The sequence below is a fragment of the Canis lupus genome, chromosome 27 (genome assembly GCF_003254725.2).
Source record: "Canis lupus dingo isolate Sandy chromosome 27, ASM325472v2, whole genome shotgun sequence".
NCBI classification, from domain to species: Eukaryota; Metazoa; Chordata; class Mammalia; order Carnivora; family Canidae; genus Canis; species Canis lupus.
In genome coordinates this window covers 33446964-33474002 of record NC_064269.1, presented here as the reverse complement: position 1 = coordinate 33474002, position 27039 = coordinate 33446964, and the positions used below count along the sequence as shown (strand labels likewise).

Sequence of the window (27039 nt, the reverse complement as noted above, 5' to 3'; positions counted from 1 at the left end):
TGAGAGTTATATGTATTTTAAAATTCGTTTTAGGAGTCTTCCCCCAACATTTTATTATGAAAATGTTCAAGCACACAGAGAAGTTGAGAGTTGTGCAGTTTAGGGGTGCCTAGGTGGTGTAGTCAGTTGGACATCTGACTCTTGGTTTTGGCACAGGTCATGATTTCAGGGTCATGACCTCAGGGTCATGACTACGTTGGGCTCTACAATCACTGCAGTCTGCTTGAGATCCTCTCTCCCCTCTCCCTCTCTCTTTCCCCCTTGCTCTCTCTCTCTCTCAAATAAGCAAATTTAAAAAAAGGAACTGTGTAGTTTAAATATCCATATACCTATTATCTATACTGATAACATTTTTCTATATTTACTTTATCATATATCTTTTCATCCATTTGTTCCTTTATTCATTTATCAATCCACCTTATTTTTGTGCATTTTGAAGTGAATTGCAGATATCAGTACACTAAATATCTCAGTTGCTTACCAACAACAGGATTTAATGTTTATTTATAGTCTTTATTATTTTTTGAGGTAAAATTTACATACTGCAAAGTGCACACATCTTAAGAGTATGATTCAATGTAGGGAGTTTTTATATATTAAGATTAGTCATCTTTCTCTCTCTATATATATATGTATTGCAAGTATTTTCTCCCAGTCAGCCTCTTACTCTTTAACTTTGTTATGATAGCTTTCACATATGGAAATAGAAAATTTACATAGCCAATCTATCATTAATTTTCTTTATGCATTCTAGGTTTTATGTCTTGCTTAGGAAGACTTCTCCCACCTAATATTACTTTAAAAGTTCTATATATTTTTAGTGCTTTGATAGTTCTAGTTTTAATTTGTAAATCCATATTAAATGACATTTTTGTGTGTGTGTGTGGACCCTAAAACCTAACTTTTGCATTCAGAAAATCAGTTGTCCCAAAGCTAAACACTCTTTTTAGAATTATCTCCTATAATCTTTGGCTGACAGTTTCCTTCAAATCTTGGAAGAAACTGGGATAGCAAAGAGAGAAAAGGCAGTAAGACTAAGTAGGCAGGGGAGAAGGGGATAGAGAGAGATAGGATGACATTTGTAGTGAAGATTCTAAAGGTCTTGCTGCGATTTTTCTGCAACCACCGAATGAAGTTATTTCTGGCATAAAAGAAAGTGTTAAGTCAAATGTTGGTTTTCAACAATATCTCCCCAATAATATTATTTTCTAACCAAAACAATATGGTAAGATGATTCAGGGCTTGGGAATTACATAAAGAGCAGTTTCTGGATCATCTTAGCCGGGACATCTGTGAAAAAGTTGGAGTCAAAGATAAGAAGTTTGTAAAATACGAGCTGCAGCATTAGTGATTGATGAGTCTGTAATGAATGGAATGAGAGAGAAGGCAGCAGTTGAGAGCAGGCAAGTAGAGGATCTGGTTTGCACCTTGCTGACTCACTTTTGCAGTAGGGACAAGCCAGCCTTTGGCAAGGGAGTATGACTTGGGGTAAGTGTTGCCATTTGAGAAACAAGGGAGCAAAAGCAATTTGGATATGTAGTTCTTTTAAGAACATATCTGGAATACTTCATTCAGTCTTAGAATGTGTTACTGTTATGTAGGGAGACATAGTGAATCAGAGAAAGAGAAGAAATTACTTGTAAGGCTACATGACAGTAATATATGCACAAGCATTTTGTTAATTACATTGTGTAAAACAAAAGCAAATTCTTTCAATTATTACAATAACTTAGAAGAAAGTATAATTTTTTTTTGTTCCATGATAAACCATTGTAGGCATCAAGAGAACTGTATGTAAGGGTTCATATATATCATGCTTTTCTCCTAACCCATTATCTATTTGTTCAGGATCTACTCAGAAGATAATATTATACCATAAGACCTAGCCATTTCACTTCTTGGTATTTATCCAAGAGAAATGAGAGGTTATACCCATGCAAACACTTGTACATGGAAATCCATTGTAACTTTATTTGTAATATCCCCAAATTGAAGCAATTGTCCATCAACAAGAGAAAAGATAGGGGGCACCTGGGTGGCTCAGTCCGTTGTACCTTCAGCTCAGGTCATGATCCCAGGGTCCTGGGATTGAGCCCTGTATTGGGCTCCCTGCTTGATGGGGAGTCTGCTTCTCTCTCTCCTCCCTGCTTGTGCTCTCTCTCTCTATCCCTCTCTCTTTCTCTCTCTCTCAGATAAATAAAATCTTAAAAAAAAAAAACAAACAGTGAGAAGATAAATAAATGTGATATATCCATACAATGGAATACTATCTAGCAATAAAAAGGAATGAACTCTGATACACTCAACAGTATGGAATAAATCTCAAAATAATTTTACCAAGTGAAAAAATCCAGGCAAATGCTTGGGGGTAATGGGTATGTTCATTATCTTGATTAGGGTGATGGTTTCATGGATATATATATATATATATATGAAAACTTTTCAAATCATACAATTTAAACAGTGTATTTTATTGCATGTCATTATATCTCAATACAGCTGTTAAGAGAAAAGGTGATATCAGAAGGTGGCATTTTCACCTTGAAAAATATAATATTTTCTAAAAATTCAAAATTAATTTTTTTAAGCAAGTGACATTTACTACTGCTCTTAGTCCACAATTTGATGTAAAAAAATCTAGTTTATACCATATACTTTTAAAATGAAAGCTTTTCAAGAATTTTTCTTAGAGTTGAAGCAGTCTGTGTTGATCATGTATGAGACAAAAAAAAAAAAATGAGTCAGAGAGAACCATAAGAGGTTTATAAAGGCATCTGTTCACCACCACACTCTTAGGGTTAAGGAATTAGTTTCTCCAAAGGGAAATTATAGAAGCTCCATTGCCATAGTCAAGAAAATCCAACTGAACAAAGACTCAGCTTAAGAACAGAGCTCAAAACTTGTAAATGCTTTCATCCAAAGATACAAGCTTTTTCAAGCACCAATTAACCAAGTCTCACAGCATGCTGGGACCAGAGGGGTACAATCATCACTGCTGTTACAGACCGAGAGTTAGAATTCAAAAGGGCTCAGCCAGCCTGCCCGAGATCACCTGGTGTGGCCCCTGCTGACTCAAGGGTGAGGCCTGAGTTCTGCCTCCTGGTTCCCTTACTTACTCCAACCAACAAAGAACTCTCTGGCCCTAGACCGGCCTGTGGAGGGGGAAGAAAACTTAAGTCTTAACCAGTTTGCTTTGGAGCCAAGATGGTATGAGAGGCACACCAAGGGTGGGATCCAATGGTTCAATGCTAATCTCATTTCCTCACTTCCTCCTTATTTTGAGCCAGTTCATTGCTATCTTTATTGCGTTCTTTGTGAGTGACAGAATGTATTATTGAAGGCTAAATGATTTCTTGGTAAACTTGAAATCAGGTTTTTCACCCGTTTGCTTTGTGTTTTCAGAGAGCTGTTTAGCACAAAGTAGAGATTCTTTCCACTCCAGGGAAACTGAGAAATTCTCAATCCTACTGAATTGCTTATGCAATAAATTTGGAGTCTTTGGGACCCAGAGAGAAAGCGTGTTAGACCCAAAGCACCAGCAAATGGGAGATCCATTTGGCATATCCTGGGAGTGGTTTACTTGTGAATTTTGAGAAATATTATAGTCAGGGGCTCCCCATCCTTCACCCTTTTCCGGAATGTGAGCTCTGTTGGCTTTACCTCACAAGTGTGGAGGAACCAGTTAATTTAGATGTGAGATCCTATGATCAGCGGCAATCTTTTCCTGGATGACATATGGTGAGAGGTTCTAACCCAAGTAAGACTCATTTATTATGAGTTTCTGTTGTAGCTTTCATGGTAATACTTGACTTATCTGGGAATTACTCATTTAGCAGGAGCAGCCATCTGAAGCACAGCTGAGAAACCAGAAGGAAGCAAAAAAAGCCTTTGTGTGGCCAGTATGGGCATCAAAAATTCATAGAAGCTACTTTGCCTTTTTTACTTACTTTTATTTCAGGCATGACCTAATAAGCTTAATTCTGATTTAGAGCAGATTACAGTCAGTGCATTAATTGGGCAGGGAGGAAATTTAGAAACCGAGAGAAGAAGTTGGCAACTTTACAGTGAAGGAGGAGACAGGAGAATTGTACGAATAAGAATGCAAAAAACAATCTGAGATGAGGCCAAAGAGCTCTTTGTAATTCCAAAGCCCAAGAGTTCATTTGTTTCGGACAAGAAAGTCTGATATTGGAGGTTATGTATTTGTTCTACAAATACGTATTGAGAGCCTGAGTACTCCACCAGATACTGGGTATGTAATGCTAGAAAAGGTTCTGTCCTTCCAGAGGGTAATAAAATACGTTGGGTTAGTTTAATTTAGGAAAATAGCGAATAACACAACGTATTTAGAAAGATTTCCATAACAACGAAAAATGTTTAAATGATTTGATTCCCCAAATTTTAGGCTCCAGGAATCTGGGAGGATCAATTATGTAGAACAGTTCATTCCCCATTGGACGTAATACATGAAGCCTTAATTATATTAGCATGACATTGTTATTAGTTTTATATTAAGAGCAGTATGCATATGTGTTATTTTCTGAAGACACAGATGTCTGCTTTACCCTTTAATTATTGCCAGCTCCTGTGACATTATTTCAGCTCAATTAAGGCAGCCAGCTACTCCTTGGGGTGAGGACACTGGGCACAAACTCGGGTGTTTGATGATGAGTGGAGGTGACAGGTTTGAGGGAGGAGAAAGTAAAGAGGTAAAACAGAGGTGCAAGGGGCCCTCAAGGTTCATGTTTCTAGAGGACAGTCATTTTGCCAACCTGTCTCCCTACCTCTCTTCCAGTCCCACATTCTAATGGAGAAAAATAAAGCTCCAAAGGGAATAGATTTAATGGAATTAGAACAGGGGGTGGGGCTGCCTGGGGATGTACTGTGCATTTAAAATAAAACAAAACAAAATGCCTCTTGATTGCCAAGTCCTTTTGACTGCCAAGGCAGGAAATTTCTGCCCAACTGGAAGGGCTGGTTGCAGAAATCCTTGAGGGCCTTTCTGGAAAGGCTGGAGGAGGCGTGACTGAGGGAGAGCTCCTCTGGGCATCCACAGTCACCTGTAGCCTGGTCGAGGTAATGAGTCAAGTATACCAAGGGTGTCAGGGCTGTGAGATGAGTCTGACCCAGCAGAGGGGTCGGGTCAGAATGTGACCATGTTCAGACAGGATCATCTCAGTGTCAGAGAACTGGGCCCAGGAGGCCAAAGATGATTGAATTAAACAAGTAGTATGGAATCAGAATGAGAGCCAGCATCAATCCACAGGTGAGGCCTCTCCTTATCCAATTTACTTTGACTTCCACCTCTTCTGTGTGTATTTCTCATCATTGTACCCTTAATACCTGGAACAGCTCCTGGCATGAGGCTCAGCAATGTTGAACGAATGAATGAACTTAGATTCATTCATTCATTGCTACCCTCTTTGCTACTCTCTTACCATTATAATAAACTATTTTTCTGAAACTACTTGCCATCCCTGATTTAAAACACACACACACACACACACACACACACACACACACACACACCAAGAAACAACGGAAACAGTTCTCTACCCTGCTTAAAATTTCTCATACAATTAGATCCAAGGAAATTAATCAGATGCTAAAATTGGGAGAAATTGGGCAAATCATCCCCACATTATTATTGCTCGTTACTTCACAAAAGTTTCCGGAGAATAAAAATAAATATTTACTGTTGTCTTAGTAAAGAGTTTGGTGGTTTACCCTTAGTAATGAAGTGTACACTCAGAAGTTTATGGTTAGGCAAGTTTTACCGTGAGCAGTGAGCAGTCTAATTATAAGGAAGACAAACAAGCATAAATACACGTAAGTGCCTCTCTCATCAAAATAACCTCTAGGCAGAGCTTCTGTTTTGAGGTTTCTGAATATCCACCATCTTTTAAATATGGTGTCTAGGATGTCAGTATGTTCTAGGTCTCTGCATTTAGGGAGGTAGAATGATGGCTCTGCCTCCTTAGAGCCCAAACTCTGAACTCACAGGTAAGCAGACCCTATCTTTCCCTACTGCTCTGTGGACAGCGCTACTCAAAGAGTCCACAGAAGTCAGTCCACAGATGACTACTAGCCCATCACCAGTGAGGAACTTGCACCAAAGCTTAAAACAATGGTGTCACAAACCACACTGTTAGGTTCTGTTAACATTCTTGAAGATGACCTCTAGATCAAAGGTTGACAAACTTTTTCTGCAGAGGGCCAGAAAGGAAATATGCTAGGCTTTGCAGGGCAGTCTCTATCACAATTACTCAATGTTGCTGTTTAGTAGTGCCAGAACAGCCATAGAAAACACGAAGGGTATGGCTGTGTTCCAACACAACTTTTCTTTTTCCCTCCCCTTCTTTCTTTCTTTCCTTCCTTCCTTCCTTCCTTCCTTCCTTCCTTCCTTCCTTCCTTCCTTCCTTCCTTCCTTCCTTCTCCTGTGTCTTTTGACAAAGATTGTCACAGGTGTGAAATGTTCAGTGGGGGAGATGTGGCTTGGGGGTGGGGGGAGGGGTTGTAATTTAGCAACTTCTGTTCTAGATGAAGGAAGCTATTCGTGATTATATTCTAGTGCAGGTTTCTTGAGTACCACTGGACTGGACAACCTATGAAGAGCCATGTCAAGTAGGATCCCAAGTCCATCCATCTGTTGTCCGTGAGACCACTAACGCAGGTGTCATGCGGAGGGTTATAGTTGCTCTTCATGGATAATGGTTTTATAAGAATAAGCATCTACCCCTTGGAAACATTGCATTTTCTTCCAAACTCACCAATGGCTTGACCATCACTGCGAAACTTATAACTTCATTTAGTAAATGTCCACTTTCCCTTTGCCCTATCTCCTTCTTAATCTACTTCTACACCACTACCTACCTTCTTGCTTCTCTCTCACTTCCAGTTTTCTTTTCTGGCTAACCTAGTTTTTAGCCAGTCACCCCAGCTTTCTTTCTCCCACCAACAGTTCTTCTATTAATATCTCCTGAGGCAGATGCTCTTTTTTCCCACTTGTAGTCACAAAATGGTCAGGGCCAGGTTTTTTGGGTCATCTTTCTTCCTATTTGGGTGTCCATACCCTTTCTCTGGAGTTCTATGCTATTTAGATCTTCTATCTCTTTTTCCTCTGGGCTCTAGTTCTTAAAAACTTTCTGCATTTGCCAACAAAAGGACCCTTATCTCCAAGAGTAAGTTTCCATGCTGTGCTTCTTATTCTTACATTTTTCTATCTAGTTTCCACCTGAGCTCACCTCTACCATTTCCAAAATTGCTCTCCTGACGTCTTGATCTTCTCTTCTGAGTTGCCATCAAAAAGCATCAGTGGGGCAACCCGGGTGGGTCAGTGGTTGAGCACTGCCTTCAGCCCAGGGCGTGACCCCGGAGTCCCAGAATCGAGTCCCATGTCGGGCTCCCTGCATGGAGCCTGCTTCTCTCTCTCTCTCTCTGTCTCTCATGAATAAATAAATAAAACTTAAAAAAATACGACAACTTGACTCTACCCCCTCCGAGTCAATTTTAGAGTGTGTGTGTCTCAAAACAAACAAACAACAAACAAAATAAAACAAAAAACCCAAAAGCACCAGTGTTTTCTCTGCTTGAGAAATTACCCAACCACCCTTCTTGTCTCTTTATTTCTTGTCCCATTCAGGTTCTTTGACATTGAATCTTTGCTTTATACTCTCATAATCAATACAATGTCCACAGTTATTTTCTAGGAATCAGCCTCCCCTGACAGAGGCTGGCTTCTTTAAAACTTGGACTCAAAGTTGTCTAGCTACTACCTGGTATCTGATGCATGTTCTATAAATTTATTAGGCTGGGCTAGAGATTGTACAGAGCCATGATTTCTTGCTAGGCAAAAGCACTCTCAGAATGAGCAGTGGTAAAGTTTCAGAGGAGTTGTGGGACCTTGGTCAGCCAAGCTCTAAACAGTCTTCTGTCTCTAAGTGGATCTTTCCTCCACTGTTACAATATCTACCTTATCTTCTTTGAGGTGCCCACTCGGCCTCCTGGACTCTTGCAGATTCTACAGGAATCTCCCAGAAAGGCTGGATTGCAAATATCAGTAGAATGGCTTCATGCACCTGACAATGGCAGAGAATTGGATTGGAAGGGGTAGGGAGGCTCTGACTTCTCCCCTTTCCTCCCAATAGTGGGATGCTCTGCATAGAATATGAACTTCTCTATCAGATTGCTTGTCAGTAATGGTACCACCATCCACCTATCACTTAATCCAGAAACTCAGATGTCCCCTGGATGACTCCCTCTCACTCATTTGTTCCTATCTGTCATTGAATCCTGCCATCATAAACCTACTCCCTCCCCCCCGCCACTTTAATTCAGGTGATAATGGGAATGATAACAAGCTTACCTAACTCTTAAGGTTGTTATGTGGATCGAATAAGTTAATATACATTAAGTATGTAGAACAGCATCTGACACAGTAAACACTATAGTTATTATCATTGTTATTTTCATTGCTATTTTCTTTTCCAGTGTGGGGTCAGATAATAGCTAGTATATGCTAATTAGTATTCTATTTTAGCACTTTCCACACCATACTGTACAGTCTCCTGTTACTTGTGTACCTGTAACACTGTATAGTGTCTGACCCAGAGCAGATATTCAAAGAAATTTCTTGAATTAATGTATGAATATAAAGTGAGGATTTTTGGTTTCCCATAAAGGGAGGTAGAGGGAGGCGATAAGAGGAGAAAGAAATTGAAACAAACAACCAGCACCTTATGATAGGCTTATTCCTCTCCTTACCAAAGATATATCTCCTTACCAAAGATGTGTCCTCTGCAGCAGCAGCTGCTGAAGCTCATTTTCTTCCTGACTCAGCCAAGCAGGCATCTGCTGTCATCTTCAGGTCCCTGTCTCTCTGATCTATTATGATGGGTGTTCAAAAGTTGATTTATCCACTGAAAAGTTTTTCGTTGTTTTGCTCCATCATTACTTCCAGGTTCACAGCCATTCTGAGCATTCCTGAAGGCTGGCCTCTGGATAACTGAGACAGTAGAGACAGTTCTCAGGATCATAGTTGAAAGTGAAGTGGACCCTCAATTTCTCAAATTCTAATAGCAGAAAGCCAGTGTTATGAGTTCAATAATGAAAGGCTTCTGATTCCTATAGCTAAATTTATTGGTGGTAGTGGCAGTGCAGAATTCATTAAGTTCCCTGTCACTCACGGTGCCACAATGAGCACTCCCGACTGTCCTAGTTTCTTAATAATTGGACTTTGTTAGACATTTTCTAACAAAGCAGGGAAGTGTGTTGCTTTGCAAAGTGAATAGCTCTTGTTTAGGTCCCTTCAAAGATGGGCTCAGATGAGAGTTTGGAAAGGGTATTGTAGAGGTGAGTGGAGTGAGACAGTTTCCCTCAGACTCAATTTAAGTAGTAGCCAATGGGAAATGCTGGAGCCATTCAACTTTTCTTTCAACAAATGTTTATTGGGCACTAACTGTCTACTAGACACTGTACTAGGCTCAGAAAACCCAAAATGAATGATATGAGTTGCTGTCTTTCAGAAGCACATAGCCTGGAACAGTCTGTCTGGGACAATTAGAGAAGTCACCACGTGATGCTATGCAGAGGAGTCACATTTCATTCAGAGATTTAGTCCAAAGTCAGCATATAAAGTGAAATAACAAATAGTCAAGAAAATCGCCCCCACAAAAATCCCTAAAATCAAGTCTAAGAAACTTCCTTCATTTTTTTTCAATTTTAGTGAGTACTTCCTTAAAAGCAATTTTTTAAAAAGATTTTATTTATTTATTTGACAGAAAGAGAAAGAGAGCTCCAGTGTGCGAGTACACAAGTAGGGGAAACAGCAGAGAGGGAGGGAAAGGCAGGCTCTCTGCTGAGCAGGGACCCTGATGTGGGATTCAATCCCAGGACACTGGGATCATGACCTGAGCTGAAGGCAGATGCTTAATTGACTAAGCAACTTAGGCACCCCTAAAAATTGTTTTAAAAATTTTATGAAGCTATATTTTGTAGAGTGTTAGGAATAAAAATATGTCTTTCTCTTTTCTCCTTCTTTTCCCTCTTTCTGTTTACTGAGCACGTGTAGTTAAATCCATGCAAGTCAAATGTACATATGATACAGCCCCTTGGTTATCCCTAAAATGGAAGTTCATATGACTGTATAAAGTGCTCTGAAAGCAAGGGGGAAAATGTTCTAACTTGGCCTGAGGAAATCTAAGAAGGCTTTATTGAGGAGGTATCATTCCAAGTGGTAGAAGGTTAAGGCTTTATAAACACACAGAAGAGCATGAACAGAGGCCTGTAGCTATAGGAGAGCATAATTTCTTTAAGGAATGATCTAGAATTTATGTTTGGGGCAGGCCTGATGATAGTGGAGAAGGTGAAGAGTGATGAGAAAAGAGGTTCATCACAAGATCACGAAGGGACCAAAACACACCATGGCTGGCACAGCTGGAAGAGTGATTGGAGACATTGTGTCCACTCTCTGGCAGTCCACCTTCTCCACCCTCCCTTCTCATCACTTGCCACTTCCTCCTACTGTTCACTACTTCCTGAAGTGGCTTGATGCACCATTCTGTGCCTCAGTTCTGTTGCGCCGGATCTGACTCACGGAGTGCTGTTTTCTAGCCGAGGACAAGGATGAGTTTCTATTTCCTAAGCCTCTTTTTATCCAAGGATCACCAAGTCATCTGGAGACATGCATCATTACTGATTTTGATTGTGGCCCTAAATGTAGTGGGTTTCCTGTGTCTATTTCATAGTTCGACTGTGGGATAGCTGCTCTTGGCAAACCAGGGAACCAGAATTTGGCCTGGATGGGAACCCAGATGCTATTTCACTTTCTGCTTTGTCATTCATGAGATGGGCATCTTCAGGGACCATGGGAATATTGTCTTCTTAATTTCCCTCAAAAGAAAGGGAAAGTGAGTTCCATATTTAGACACCTCCAGAGAAATTAAGGAAATGACAATGGAATTTCTGGACTAGAATTTATTCAAGATGGCTTTGGTGTTATACCTAAAGCCTGGAGAAATGCTTTGTCAATTAGGATCAGATAAAGTGACATATAACAAAGAAACCAAAATTACAGTGTTATAAACAAGATAGAAATTTATTTTCCTTTCAAATATAAGATGTCTAGAAGTAAGCAGTCTAGGATTGGTACAGTCATGCACAGTCAAGGACTCAGACTTTGGTTTTAATAATCTGGTATCCTCTGTATGCGGCTCTCATCTCATGGTCTTGGGTGGTTACACAAGCTCTAGCCATCACATCCACACTCTAAACAGCAGAAAGAAGGGAGGGACAATTAAGAAGGGGAAAAATAGCACCTGACAGCAGTCTTATAAAGAGATTTCCTGGAAGCTGCTATGCATTGCCTCTGCTAATCACACATTGGCCAGAACTTAGCAGAGGCTGGGAAATGTCATTTCTCCAGTTGATGAGGTAAAAAGATACTGCAGTAGGCAGTAGCAGCCTCTGCCATAAATCCCATGAGCAAGAGCCCAGAACTGTACATGTGATCAGAGTTGACAGGCCCTTGCCCCTTTCCTTTCCTTGATAACCAAAAAGTCTGTATCTCAGAGAATCATGTAGCTGTAGGGACCCTTCTAGAGAGTTATTAACTCCTATCCTTGTGTGTGTGGTGTGATCAGCACTGGCATTATTTAAATGCTGAAGAAGGGAGACGTCTCCTTGCTTGCCAATTCACCAGTCCCCCAGGTATCTTGAGAACACCAATATGGGTGAATGGATGTCCTCGGCCTCCTGGATGGATGAATCCTGCCTATTGGTGTTTCATCCACATAATACCCATTGTAGGCAGAGCCACAAATGTCGGGGCCCATATGGAAACATTCTCTCAGATTCCCTACCTGTCCTCAGGCCCTCATCTGTTTAAATGGTACACCAGAGGTACCTGGGATCTTTCTGCCAATTGTGAACGTGAATTTCATCTGCAACTAGGCAATACATAAGTGGAGCCCAAGGACACAAGAGAGAAAGAGGAGGAGGAGAAGGAGGAAGCAGCAGTTCAAGTAGAGCAGTAATGGGTGGAGAGAAGGAGGAAGGAAATAGGTGGGGCCAGCCCAGCCCTGTACAAATATGTGAAAGAATCCAGTTTCTTTTTAGGGTCCTTCCGTATCTTTGGACATAATCCCCTTTACTTGTCCTCTGTGTCCTCACATTCCTCTAGTCACCCACCCTCAGCATCCTCCTTAGCGTGCAATGAACAATCTTTTCCTTCCTTTGTCCCCATCAAGCAACATTTGCTGTACTATGTCTTTAGGGAGTTGTGTAGGTGATAACGCTTAAATAATGGCTAATAAATCAGACTCTCAAAACATGTTATATTTATCCACTTTCCCCAATAAGTCAGAGAAGGTTATTCACTTCCATAATGATCAAGATAAGAATGTGCTCCTCCCAGAAGTCGTATTTACATTGTAAGAGAGATTTCTAAGCCTAAACCCAGAGATATATTCATCATCTACAATAAAATTTTATTAAAGGGAAAAGAATTAGGTAGGAGTTACCCCTGTAGGGCTGGGGCTGGGGTTCCCTGGCACTAGCAGGAAGGAGGAAGAGGGGAAATAGAGCTCATTTCCAGCACCAAATTGGTGTGTGCCTAGCACAGTGTCAACTCCATACTGAGTGACTGATCCATAAGGAATAAAAATGTGAATGGAGGTTTAATGAAAGGACAACTTACAAAGCTGTGGGATATGGTTTAGAGAACCAGGAAGGGATGGTACAATGTACAGGATGAACATGAACATGGTGGAAGACCCATATCACCTCTCAGTCTGAAGGTGTCACGGGAAAAAGTGGCTATCAGCCTTGGAGAGGGCTACGGCTTTTGGGGAAGGGCCATTTACCAGGAGTTGTGGGGTTTGGTAGAAGAACACAGCCACTGCCCAAACATGGCCTAGCAGCTAGGAATTAATTCTCCAGAAGATGCTCTTTTCCCATCCTCCATTTTTCCATCTGTACTTCTCATTGGAGAACCCACTGGAAGTCAATGATGCAAGGGCAGAACTCAGCCTCCCAAGAGCAGTGTGGAGAAAGGAGAAGCAAATAGAAATAGATAATGTTTTAACACATTAGCCTTTAGCAGCTTGTGCTTTAGTGGGAGACAGGCTGAGATGAACATAATTTATGTACGAAGCAGCCATCAAGTTCAATAATAGAAGTGTATTATCTGATTCATTTTATAAAATAAAAATTCACTGGCTGTTGGCAGGTCCTGAGTAGGATCTGGAGGTCTCCAAATCTTCAAATCAACTATAACTCTCAATTGAAGCATCTTTTCTGTCTTCTTTTCCTCTCTCTCTGCCTCCTTCCCTTCCTTCCAACAGGTATGACCTGAGTCCTTCATGTGTGGTAGGACTTGTGCCTGTCATCTGCTCCTTGTTGGCTTCTGTCCTGGGAGTGGCTCTTGATCACAACTGCCCCCCTCTCTCAGTCCTGCAGACTAGCCTTTCCATACCCTTTTTGAGGGATGGTGATGCTTCATTGTTGCCTGGGGCAGTAAGAATTGTGATGTGAAAGTTTCTCAAAAGAAGTAAGCTGTGAAGGATTTTTTTTAAGCTCAATTGTAGACTGGGGAGCAGAGGGAAAGACTGGGATTCTGGAAATCCTGGACTAGAAGGTGAAGGCTGCAGGGCAATGGGAAAGGGGAATAGCTGGGAGATTTAGTTCAATGTTATAGGGGGCATGTAGTAAATGATAGCTTATATCCCTTCCTTTTCACCCCTTCCTGAAGAAATCAACACAAATACAGAGGAAATGTACTTCAGTGGGTGGAGGCAGAGCCCTCTCAGCTCATTTGACCCAGGACTGACCCTTTTTCAGACCTAAACCAGGAATGCAGTGTACAAGACCCATTCAAACAGTCCCAGAACCATTAAGCAATGGAGACAGGCTCTTGGACACTTGGCATGAGTTTCTGGCAATTTCCCCTCACCAACATGGCTCCCTCACCCTGTCTGTAGGGGCCTCCCTGTTTATCTAGTCCTCATTCTGTCAGTGGTCACTGGCCTGACTTCATATTTTATTTTGAGAACGACTTTTCAGTCTATCTTTCTCCTCTGTCCCTTGGGCCTCTGTTTCTTTGGCAAATCTGTTCTGAAGTATCTCTGAGGCATCCCCCTGGATTTTATTGAGTACCTATGTATCTGCTAGACCATGTATGTTATTGCTTTTACAACCTCTCCTTCCTCCCCTGATGAGTCTTCAAATGTCAACAAGGCCTCCATCTTGGTCTCCACTTTGTACAGCATAGTGGTCAGGAACACTGACGCTAGACTGCCTGGCATTGAAGTCTGCTTCTGCTATTTGAGCAACAATGTGTGGGATAAATCACCTAACCTTGTTGAGACTTAGTTTCCTCATTTGTAAAATGGGAATGATAACAGTTTTTTTGAAAGATTTATTTATTTGAGAGAGAGAGAGAGAGAGAGAGAGAATGCACAAGGGGAAGTGATAGAGGGAGAGGGACAGGGAAAGAACCTCAAGCAGACTCCCAGTAGAGTGTGGAGCCTGACATGGGGCTCCAACCCATGACCCTGAGACCATGAAATCAAGAGTTGGTTGCTTAACTGACTGAGTGACCCAGGCACCCCAGGAAAAATAATAGTTCTAAGTTGTGGGGATTAAAGAAGTCAACATCTATAAAATGCTGGGCCCCAGGTCTGACCCATGTGAATCCTCAATAACAGTAAACTTTTATTACTATGAGTGCTAGATTATTATTATGGCCCAGGGCACTATGGTATGAAGCACTAATTTCATCTCTAAATTGTGTTCTGTGCTCAGTTATAAGGGTCTTCTAAGAATAGAGATGACAACAGTTCTCAGGTTTATCTCCATGTGAAACTCCATCTTCTCAAGAGGAGGAGACCAAGGTAGGGTTCAAGCTCTGGTCATTAAGACACCTGGAAGCTTTGTCTAGAGCTTCCTTACAATCAGAGTCAATTTTTGTTGGGGCTGAAGGTCCCTAGAGAATTGTTAGCCCAAATTGAGAGTTGATCAGTTGAAACAACCCCAAGACTTACAAGTTACGATCTTGCCTAAGACCATATAGGGACTCAGTGGTGGCCTGGGCTAGGGCAGCCTCCTAACTCTGAATGCAGCATTTATTGTATATCAGCATTCATTCATGTTTTATATATTTTATCTGTCTACCTGTCTGTCTCCTCTATTTGGACCTTATTCCCCTAGATTAAATGCTTTCCAGAGTTCCAGTTTATGAGGAGGGAAAGGGAGCTGTTCTAGCTGGGAGAGGCATGGCCTTGATCCCTGCACACTGTCCTTTTTTTTGCTTTGTGCAGGGGCCCTTGAGACAGCCTACATTGCTATCTTATCAGTACCTATGCATCTTTTTCTTTGATATGGTGTCAAATTCCATTTTTCTAACCAGTTTTTCTGGTATATGGAGTTTTTGAACATATTACAAGGGTGTTGTCAGCAAATGCTCTCTATATAATATGTTGTAAATGGAGAAGTTTTTGGATTGATCACCTTGAACTTTGGTCTTTGCAGGGAGCCTGGAAGCCAGCCTGACTCTGTGACATTGGCCAAGGTTCTGGAGGATGGGAAGGACCCTAAAACAAATAAGCCTACACCCCACTTTTATAAACCCAAATATGTCTGTCTTCAGCTTGCAGCACACCCAGAATCAAGTTCCAAAAATTCCATTTAATTTTCTTGGCTTCTATATTCACTCAGTTACAACTGGACCAGAAGGAGTCTTGGCACTAAAAGCTTGCAAGGAAAAGGCTGTTTCTTTGAATGTTGTTGCCCAATTTTGCAGACATTTTAGGTTCAGATAAGGTTTTGGGTGGCCAGTTAATTCTTCCTACATGTTGTTCTGAAATGAACTCAAACTCTGCCACCTTCCGAGATTCTCTGGTCAAATCATAGGAATGATAAGCTGACATTCCTGACTCTAAAGCCAACTTTTCCTAAAGGTCATTTCTCCTCCTTCTCTGAGAAGTGCTCCTTCTCTGCCATGCCCCTCTCTTCACCCTCAGGTCAGGGGGAGGGTTGTCTGAGCCTCTTCCTCTGGCCCCATGAATGGCTGCTTAGAGGCATCTGTGTGCGTGCTGTTGTTGTTCCCTTGAGAAGATAAGAGGAAGATTTCTTGGAAGCATCACCCCTGCTTTCTCAGCTATTGCTTATTTTTAAACCACCATCTCTGCCCTAGTCAATTGAGACTCCCACTGTAAGAGTTATGACAGTTAAGTGTATGGTTTTGTTCTTTCTTTCTTTCTTTCTTTCTTTCTTTCTTTCTTTCTTTCTTTCTTTCTTTCTTTTCTTTTTTAAAGATTTTATTTATTTGAAAGAGAGAGAGAGAGAGAGAGAGAGAGAAAAGCGAGCATAAGTTGGGTGAGGGGCAGAGGGAGAGGGAGAAGCAGACTCCCCACTAAGCAGGAATTCTGATGGGGGCTGGATCCCAGGACTCCAGGATCATGATCTGAGCCAAAGGCAGACACTTAGCTGACTGAGCCACCCAGGCACCCAAGTGTATAGTTTCTTTCCTACTCAGCTGTGTGTATGATGTGGAGTGTATGTGTGTGTGTAAAAATGAGAAGGGGCAGCATAAGGATCTCCATTATTTTCTAAGCTCCACCAGATCAGGGAACATACCTACCTTAGTTACTGCTGTATCTTCTTTCCCTGCCACATCCTAGTGGTACCTAGTAAACACTCAATAAATATTGCTGGAAGGAATAAAGGAACATCTGCCTTCCCGTATTAGTAGACCTTTTTGGCCTCAGAGTTAAAAAGTACAACAACCTCTGAGATCCAGGATGTGGACTTCAGTGGATTGTCTGATTATACTGTGCAGATTGTGGTGACTTATGTTGTATGTTGAAGAGTGTTGGTACTTCCTAATGCCTACAATAACCTCATGTCTTAGGGCCTTAAATGCAATTCGTTCAGAATGTTATTTGTTATCTGTGAGAATGCAGATGTTCCTGGCAGGATAGCCTCTTTAGATTTGTTGGAAAGTTGTGGTGGGTAGAACAGATTCTGGAGTCAGATGAGCCTGAGTTTTAACTTCAGTTTTGCCATTTACCATCTGTGTGACTCAGATACATTATTTGACCTCTCTCAGTGGGTTTCCTTATCTATAAATTGAGGATAATAATATTTTCTTCTCAGAATTATCAGCTTTAAATGATATTGAGTATGAAAGGTGACCAGTCACATAGTGGCATGTGGGAGACATTCAAATACTAGGAAGTCTTTCTCTTGCTCTTCTCCTTCCCAAAAGCAAGGAAGAGGTGTTGGAGGGTGGGAGGTAGGAGAGGGTGGCAAGAATAGATCTTGTCACAGACTTAAAACTGTCTGGGAATAGTTCCATAGACTGATATTGCCTAATTGGCATGTAAAACTAGTAAACATGGAAATAGGAGACTTTTTCCAGTTATATAATTTTATTGGAGTAAACCTAATTGTGCCTATAGTGCCTCTGCGCAAATTAGAAAAATATCTCCATGGGGCTATCAGCCCTCTGGGCATATGTGACTTGGCAATCAGACTGTGCCTCTGGACACATTTGAAAAGGGGCCATTTCCTCTGGGCAGATGCAGCCCTGAGCTGGGGCCCACAGCTTGGTAGGAAAAGTTCAGGCTAAATACCAGTCTTCATCTGCCCCTTCAGCCATTGCCCCTATGCAGTGAACTACTTGCCCAACCATATGAGATGGGCTTACCAACCAGAGACAACAATTTGCAGTAAACTTGGACTGAATCATCAAATATAGTAGAAATTTGTGGAGGAAAACCTATTTGAGGCAGAAGACCTGGTTCAAATCACTTCCACTTCTAAGTCTTTAACCCAGGGTGGGGTTATGAAGCAGGTAAATACTTCAAACCTCAATTTCTTCATCTATAAAACAGAGATAAAAATACTATATTGGTTATCTATTCCTGCATAAGAAATTATCCTAAAATTTTGTAGCTTACAAACCAATAAGTATTTATTATCTCACATAGTTTCTGTTGCTCAGGAATTCAGGAGCAGATTAGTTGGTTGGTTTGTGCTCAGAATCTCTTGTGAGCTCAAGATGTTGGTAGGTCAATCAGTGTAATTAATGTAATACACCAGAATAAAAATAAGCCACATGAGCATTTCTCTAGATTTAGAAGAAGCATTTGGCAAATCTAATTCCCTTTCATGATAAAACACTAACAAATTAGGAATAGAAGGGAACTTCCTTAACTATATGAAGGGCATCTATGAAAAACTTACAGTTAACATCATACTTAATGTTGGAAGGCTAGGTAGGTACTTTCTCCTAAACATCAGCAAGAAGACATGGATGCTGCTATCACATTGTATTAGAGGATCTAGCAAGTGCAATTTGGCAACAAAAAGAAATAAAAAGTCATCCAGATTGGAAAGGAAGAAGTAAAGTATTTTTAGATGACATGATCTTATATATAAATAATCCCTAAGGAATTCTCAAAATAACCCCTAAGGAATTCACAAAAATGATTATAACTAATAAATAAGTTCAGCTAGTTTGCAGAATATATGTGCAATGAACACTCTGAAAATGAAATCAATTCTATTTATAGTAGTATCAAAAAGAATGAAATACTTGGGAATAAATTCAACAAAAGAGGTGCAAAATTTATACTCTGAAAACTACAAAACATTGTTGAAATAAATAAGCTGTAAGTAAATAGAAGTCATTCCATGTTCATGGATCAAACAACTTTTTAAAAAAATATTTTATTTATTTGGTAGAGAGAGAGAGCGAGAGAAAGCACACGTGCGTGGGGAGGGATAGAGGGAGAAGGATAAGCAGACTCCCCACTGGGCAGGGAGCCATACAATGGGTTCAATCCCAGCACCCTGGGGATCATGACCTGAGCCAGAGGCAGACACATAACCAACTGAGCCACTCAGGTTTCCTAAGGATCAGAAAACATAATATTGTTAAGATGGCAATATTCCCTAGATTTGTCTATAGATTCAATATAATTCCCATCAGAATTCCAGCTTGCTTCTTAGACAAGCTGATTCTAAATTCATACTCCCAGAATAAATAAATAGTCCTGAAAAAAAAGGAACAAAGTCAGAGGACTGATATTTCTTAAATTGAAAACTTATTATAAAGCAACAGTAATTAAGACAGTGTGGTACTGGCATAATGATAGACATGTAGATCAATGGGATAGAACTGAATGTCCAGAAATAAATCCACGTTAACTGATTTTTGACAAGGGTGCCAAGACCCTTCACTGGGGGAAAGAATCATCTTTATAATGAATGGTACTGAGACAACTGGATAACCACAGGCAAAAGAATGCAGTTGGACCCCTATCTCACGCCATATACAAAAATTGACTCAAAATAGATCAAAGACTTAAGTGTAAGAGGTAAAACTATAAAACTCTTAGAAGAAAACATTGGAGTAAGTCTTCCTGATCTTGAATTGGGCAACAGAATCTTATTTATGACACCAAAAGCACAAGCCACAAAAGAAGATATAGATAAGTGGGACTTCATCAAAATTAAAATGTTTTGTGCTTCAAAAACAATATTAAAAAAGTGAAAAGACAACACACAGAATTGAAAAGAATTTGCAAATCCTGTATCTAGAGTCTAGATATCTAGATTGAGAGTATATAAAGACCTCTTATCTATCTAGACCTATAATATCTAGAATATATAAAGACCTCTTACAGCTCAGTATTGCAAAAACAAATAACCGAATTAAAAAAATTGGCAGACTGCTTGAACAGACAATTCTCCAAAGAAAATGTACAAATGGCTATTAAACACATGAAAAGATGCTCAACATCATTAGTCATCAGGAAAATGCAAATCAAAACCACAGTGTGATGCTACTTCACACCCACTAGCATAGCTCAATTGTGCAGCCCTGCTTGTTAATTCAGCATTTGTCTCCTCATGGCTTTATTGTGTGGTTAAAAGATACAACAAAGTAAATTGCAAAATTAATGAAGAGAAGGAGAAAAGAAACCCAGGACTGGGACCCAAGAAGAAACAGGGTTTCTCTGAGAGATTGTCTAAGAAAGGCGTTCTGTCCCCCAATTTATATGGAATCTGGTCCAGCTTCAGGCGGGCCCCAGGGGTGCGGTTTCAGACAGGATGGAGAAGAGGGTGTGGTAGGACTGTAGCCAGATGGCTGTAAGCGGCCAGCTCTGTCCCTCCCATGTTTACGGCTTCCGGAACACAACACTCCTTGTCTCTAAAACCCTTGATAGCAGTGGATTTCAGGCTGTCTTCCCGTGTCCTTCGGTTGTCCTTCTATCACAGGCAGCATGTAGGCTCAATAGGATTATAAAAATATGATCTCAAGTTCATAAGTTAAGAGCAGAATCTGATTATTTAGGTAGTTTCCATCACTGGCTTGGATGTATCCTTCCAACTTCCTGAGTGTTATCCTTTATCTCCAGAGACTTTCTTAGAGGTCTAGTCTCTCTGGTTTACTCCCCTAACTTGCTTAGAAATCTATACTCCCACCTTCCAGGTACCTCTCTCATAATTTTATAAATATCAATTAACATCTGGGTTAGATATTACCAGAATGTTTGGTTGTCTTATCTCACTTAATCATCCATGTGACACTGTGACATAGGTAATGTTACCATTGTTTGAAAGGTGAAAAAATGAACACATGAAAAGTTGAGCAATTTGTTTAGTAGCGCACAGCTAGCAACTGGTACCCATAGCCGGATTCTCTGGATTTTCTTCTGACCCTATGGCTCCTTTCTTCAGCCCCAGACAGTAGAGTTTCCCTTAACCTATAACTCCTCTGCTCTTTCTTGGGGAAGAGAGTGGCCTGATATAAGAAACTCACAGAGACAAAAATAATGCTTTATACATTCTCCCTAAACATCGAGTTCTGATTTGGATCATTCGCAGGAGTTCCTATCTAGCCCATTTAGAAATTAATGAGAAGACAGTGAGTTCTGGGAAGGACCAGGGAAGGACCAAGGACCTGGGAAGGACCAAGGACCTGGGAAGGACTCATCAATGAGCTTACAATAACTCAAGATTAAGGTCAGCCTTGAAAGGCCTAGATAAATTCTAGAATCCTTCTTACTTTTAGAGGTTCCTCCGGATTCCTGGCACTGGGCTCCATTCTGGTGTGGATTCCCGCTTTGTGTTGAGGTAAGAACTGGACCATCTTCTGTGGTGATGAGAGGGAGGACATATATGTCTTATGAAGAGATCTAATGACCCCACTCATCTTGGGATACTTCTTAGCACTGAGCAAATACTCAATAGATGTCTTTTAATTTAATCACATGGTAACCAATATTTGGGTTTGTCTTTTTCCCCCTCCAGGAAACCTATTCTACAAATGAAATACACTTAACTGCAATTCCTCCCTCTCTCCCTCCTTTTCGTTCCCTCCACTTCTTTCTTTTTTGTTTTCTTACCTCCTCCCATGCATTCACCTATATGGAATGTTAATGTTTTCAGACTGTCTTCTAGTCTCTTCAAGGCCTATACAGAAGAGGGCAGAATATAAACAGATCATGAGCCTCCCCAAATAACCTCATTCCATTTGTACATTTCACCACTTTTACTCACAATGCATCTCACATATAAATGATCATTAATTCATCCCACCCCATTTTGTTCCATTTTATTTTTCAACTTACTGTCCTAAGAAGTTATTATCCACAATCCATCACTCCCACCTTTGGAGGGAGAAAAAAAAAATCCTCTTGTTTTCTGTGGGTGGCCTGTGAGGGTTTCTGAGCAGATGTTCAGGGAGTTGGATTTCAGCATCTGTGAATTTGACTGGATCACTTTGGTAAACTGTTAGTATTCCATAAGCTACCACCTGGGTACACCCCCTCTCCCCCCAACTATTACCTTTTTTTTTTTTTTACCTTCAGTTCAATGCTATTGTTTAAACAAACTCTTCTAGTTCCTGAGCATGTATTTTCTTACAGTAATGAGTGCCAGCTGCCTGATATCCAGGGAAGATTTCAAAATTATTTAGAACATACATAAATTGATAATTCTTTTCTCAGTTCTTTTCTTTCTTAAAACTCCAGTTCAGGGATTTGAAGGACACCAAAAAAGTGAGATTTAGCAATTAGCCCCTAAGAAAATGATACATAATCTCTTGAGCAAGCTCCACAGTTTTTTTTTTTGAACAACCTTCCCAAAGTTTGCAATGCAGAATGCAGTAGTATTGGAACAATTTCTGCATATATCTTCTTTGAAAGGAGACAGCATGAAAATGGCATAAAGTGAATGAATTCTCAGGCTTATGTAGGACAAATAACCCCTTATGGCAAGTGTTAGAGAAATCAAATCACTGGATTGAAAACACAATTCTTGATATGATACTTATGTTCAGGGAATAAGTGTTTGAAAATTTAAATTTATCAACCTGGTTGAAAGTGACTATACATTTATATATTATAAATGTATGATTCTGAAGGACAGAAGGAAGGAAACCAGTAGGAGAAAAAAGAATGATAATCAATGAACTGGTTTCCACTAGCTTAAAGGGTCCCCTGGGCAGGTTTTTTTTTTTTTTTTTTTTTTTTTTTTTTTTTTAAGACAAAGAGGTCTAAGAGAACTGCTTGTTTCATAAGAAAACAATATGGCTTTAATAACATAAGAAAAAAGATTTTGATCCATGAGAAAGCAGGGAAGGGTAGAAAGAAATTAACTTGGCAGGGTCAAGGGTTGCTTTAAAATGATCTCAGAAGTGGAAGTTCACCAGGCAACCAGTGAAAAGAATGGTCAAAAATTGAAATAATTTGCTGAGAAAACCAGAAGAGCTAAAGCAGGAAATGAAATGCAACTAGCAAAAGATATAAAGAGAAACAGGAAAAAAATTATTTAAGTATTTAAGCCATGTATGAAAGATACAGAAAAATATTACCCTTCATAAACGAAAACAGTTAAAATATGGGATACTTAAATGCCAAAGCTTTAAAAGTTTTAAATTATGAAAATTAAATTTAAATTTAATTTAATCCCTCCATTCATGCGAGACCATTTTATAAACATTTTTGAAAACCTTTTTGGTACATTTTCTTCTAGACCTGAGTTATATAATACTTGAAATATGGCTAGTTCAAATCGCGATGTGCTGTGTCAAATACACTGGATTTTGAAGATTTAGTAAAAAAAAAAAAAATCCCATTAATAATTTTTATATTGATTACATGTTGAAATTGTTATATTTTGGATAATTGTAAGTACAGTATACCATTAGAATTACTTTCACATAATTATACACGTGGGTGACATTATATTTCTATTGGACAGTGCTGTTCTATTCTTTATTTTCTATATACAGCAATTAGGAAGTCTTTGTTAACCTAGAATCAACTGAAGTTAATCAATTGAAATGAGAATCAAATTTCATAAGTAGATTGTGATTTTTATCTTGAGGATACAATAAAAATTGTACAAATAATGTTATTATAAACCTTTAAAATAAAGTTTAGTTTCAAAACATCTGGGTGGCTCAGTGGTTGTGTCTGGCCTTGGCTCAGGATATGATCCTGGAGTCCCGGATGGAGTCCCACATTGGGCTCCTTGTGGGGAGCCTGTTTCTCTCTCTTTTTGTCTCTCATGAATAAATAAAATCTTTAAAAAAATTAGGTTCTACTTGCAACTATATACTAAATCTTAGAAAAAAAAGTCAATAAATAAAATGATGGGGGGAGAGAATATGGGATGATTTTTTCTAAAGAAAATGAAAGATAGCTTAATACTACATCTTTCACTCTACGTTTGATTATTTTATAGCACAATTATAAAGAGGACCAACTGTGCAAAGATGTTTGAAGAGCTGGTCAGTGTCCTGAATGGCCTCTCATAATACTTTAATAGATTATTTTCTTTTGCTTGGTCCATCTTGTCATCATTCTTGCTAATTTTCTCTTTGATTTTTTTTTATTGATTGAACTTTCAAGATTTTTATTTGCTAGTGATTTGTGCAGCTCTCCAGGTGCCCTCTCCTTATTTCATTAAATCTTTCAACTACAGAGACTTAGATAATGAATATATAGATAATGAGGACCCTGTGTATATTTATGTTGCGGGGGCAGCACTGTAACACAGGTCTATGCCCTACATATCACTTAATATTGCATCACAGTCATTCCTCAGTATTTTTGTGAATGATTGATAAGTGTCATCAGAGGTGAAAGACTACATAATAGTCTACGTTATAGGTAAACCATAATTTATAAGTTATTGAAGCATTCCCTTATTTTGGATATTTATGTTGTGTTTTTTTTCTTCCTTTTTTGGCTACTATTATGAACAGTACAATAAATAACATCTCTGAACACAAATCTTCATTACATTCCTGCTTTTGTTTCTGGTAGATATCTGGAGGTGTAATTACCAGATAAAAAAAATGTGGACATTTTTATGCAAACTGCCAAATAGGTTTTTTTAGCTTATTGATAGTAATTTATAGCTTACCAGCGTCATATGAGTGTACATGGAATCACCTTTGCCAACATTAAGAAAAATATTTTTTCACATATTAAGCTAATATGTGAAAATAACATCAATTACTCTTTTTTTTTTAATATATATTTTTTTATTTTTTATTTATTTATGATAGTCACAGAGAGAGAGAGAGAGAGGCAGAGACATAGGCAGAGGGAGAAGCAGGCTCCATGCACCGGGAGCCCGACGTGGGATTCGATCCCGGGTCTCCAGGATCGCGCCCTGGGCCAAAGGCAGGCGCCAAACCGCTGCGCCACCCAGGGATCCCTCAATTACTCTTAATTTGAATTTATTTGATAATGGTTTTTTAAATGTTTATTTATTTTTTTAAATGTTTATTAATAATACTTTATTTTCTGTAAATTTTCTGTTCATGTTATTATTTCATATATCTATTGTGGATGCTTTTGACTTCATTTACTTGCAAGAGGTTTTTTATATTAAAGATATTAACCTATTGTTTGGTATATTTGTAACAACCTCAGCTTTTACTTCTTATTATTAAATATTTCAACATATAGAAATGGAGAATATTTATAAGAATTCTTTATACTCACCACCAGTTTTAAAATGTTAAATTTTGTCATATTTGGCAAAACAGTAAAAAAATAATTGGATTCCCTGTGGAACTTCTCCCCTACTTGCCACTCTTGGCTTGCCTCAACCCCTAACCTCACCTCAAGAAGCACTTTCTTATGCTTCTTTAAAATTTTTTTCTTTTAAATTTATTTATTTGAGGGGGGGTGTGGGGAGAGAATGAAAGAGAAACAGACTCCTTACTGAGCAGAGAACCTGGCGGGACTGGATCTCAGGACACTAAGATCAGGCCCTGAGCCAAAGGCAGACACTTAAACAACTGGGCCACTGAGGCACACCTTTTTTATGCTTCTGATGGTCATTTCTTTTTTTATCTTTTTTTTTTAATTTTATTTTTTGTCCTTACCGAAGTGTCCCTCTTTTTTCTTTTTAAAGATTTATTTATTTACTTGAGGAGAGAGGGAGAAAACATGAACCTTTAAGCAAACTCTCTGCTGAGCATGGAGCCCACCTCAGGGCTCAATCTCACAACTCAAGAGATCATGACCTGAGATGAAATCAAGTGTCAGAATGCTTAACCAGCTGAACCACGCAGGCACCCCTGATTGCCGTTTCTATGTATGTTTTTGTATTTACTACACATTTATGTGACCATAAATTACACAGAGTATTGTTTTTCATGTTTTAAAAATGTATATAAATGGTGTCATACTGTATATCACTTAGGAGGTGGTTTCTCTTCCTTTTTTTTTTGATCCAAGGTAATTTTTTGGATTAATCCATGGCAATCCTCTTTAACTGCTGTAGATATGTAATCGTAACTATTCACTCTTCTGTTCAAGTTTTGTTTTGTTTTGTTTTGCTATTATAGTTAATGCAAAAAATTTAAAAACAAGCTTTCCTATGCACTTGTGCTATAGTTTTTCTAAAGTGTATATACCTAGAAGGAGAATTTCTGTCCTGAAGACTGCATATCCTTAACTCTACTATGTATTTCCACATTTTAATCCATAGTGGGTTGTACCAATTTACATTCTTACTAGCAGTTTATGAAAAGTCTTATTTTTCTGCATTTTTGAGAAGATTTGGTACTGAAAAACTTTAATTTTTTGTTTTAAAGATTTCATTTATTTATTCATGAGAGACACAGAAAGAGAGCCAGAGACATGGGCAGAGGAAGAAACAGGCTCCCCACAGAGAGCCCTAGGCAGATCTCAGATCCCAGGATCATACCCTGTGCCAAAGGCAGATGCTCAACCACTGAGCCACCCAGCCGTCCCGACAAGTCTTAATTTTTTAAAAAAACTTCCACTTTCCTGATTCTAATGAGGTTGAGCATCATTTCATAAGTATATTGGCCATTTGGGTTTCTCCTATATATTTACTATTTGTATCTTTTGACCATTTTCTATTGGGTTATTCTTTATTGAATTAAATAAGCATTTCATATTTTTTAGACATTAATCTTTTGTTGATTATATGCATTGAAAATATAGTCTCTCAGTTTGTGATTTATCTTTTCACTTTGTTTTTATATTTGTAATGCTGCAGAATTTTAGAAAAATCCATTTAATCAAATCAATCCATTTTTTTTCATATAAAGTTAATGCTTTTTTTGCTTGTTTAAGGAAATCTCTACCCTGAGATCATGAAGACATTCTCCCAATTTTCTCCTTATCTTTGTAAAATTTTCTTTTCCAAATTGTATTTAAGTCATTTGGAATTTATTTCTGTGTTTGGTGGGGTGGGGAAGATAAAATTTTGTAGGTAATTCATTATATCAGGATTATTTATTAAATAACCCATCTTTCAAAAAAATCTCCACAGATTTTTTTTTTTAAGATCCTTACTCTTGGGATGCCTGGGTGGCACAGTGGTTATGAATTAAACTCAACACCATAGAAACAAACAATCCAATCATGAAATGGGCAAAAGACATGAACAGAAATCTCACAGAGGAAAACATAGACATGGCCAACACACACATGAGAAAATGCTCTGCATCACTTGCCATCAGGGAAATACAAATCA

At 39.1% G+C, this 27039-nt stretch overlaps 1 long non-coding RNA gene across 1 annotated transcript in view; it reads right to left on the bottom strand.

Moving 5' to 3' along the window:
- Positions 1 to 20831: 20831 nt before the first annotated feature.
- LOC112665420 (uncharacterized) overlaps positions 20832 to 27039 on the bottom strand; it is a 51475-nt gene continuing 45267 nt past the window's right edge. The window contains exons 4-5 of the long non-coding RNA XR_003140362.3: positions 21414 to 21480; positions 20832 to 21160 (exon numbers count right to left, since the gene is read on the bottom strand). This is a non-coding gene — a long non-coding RNA (uncharacterized LOC112665420). The remainder of the gene's footprint in view (positions 21161 to 21413; positions 21481 to 27039) is intronic.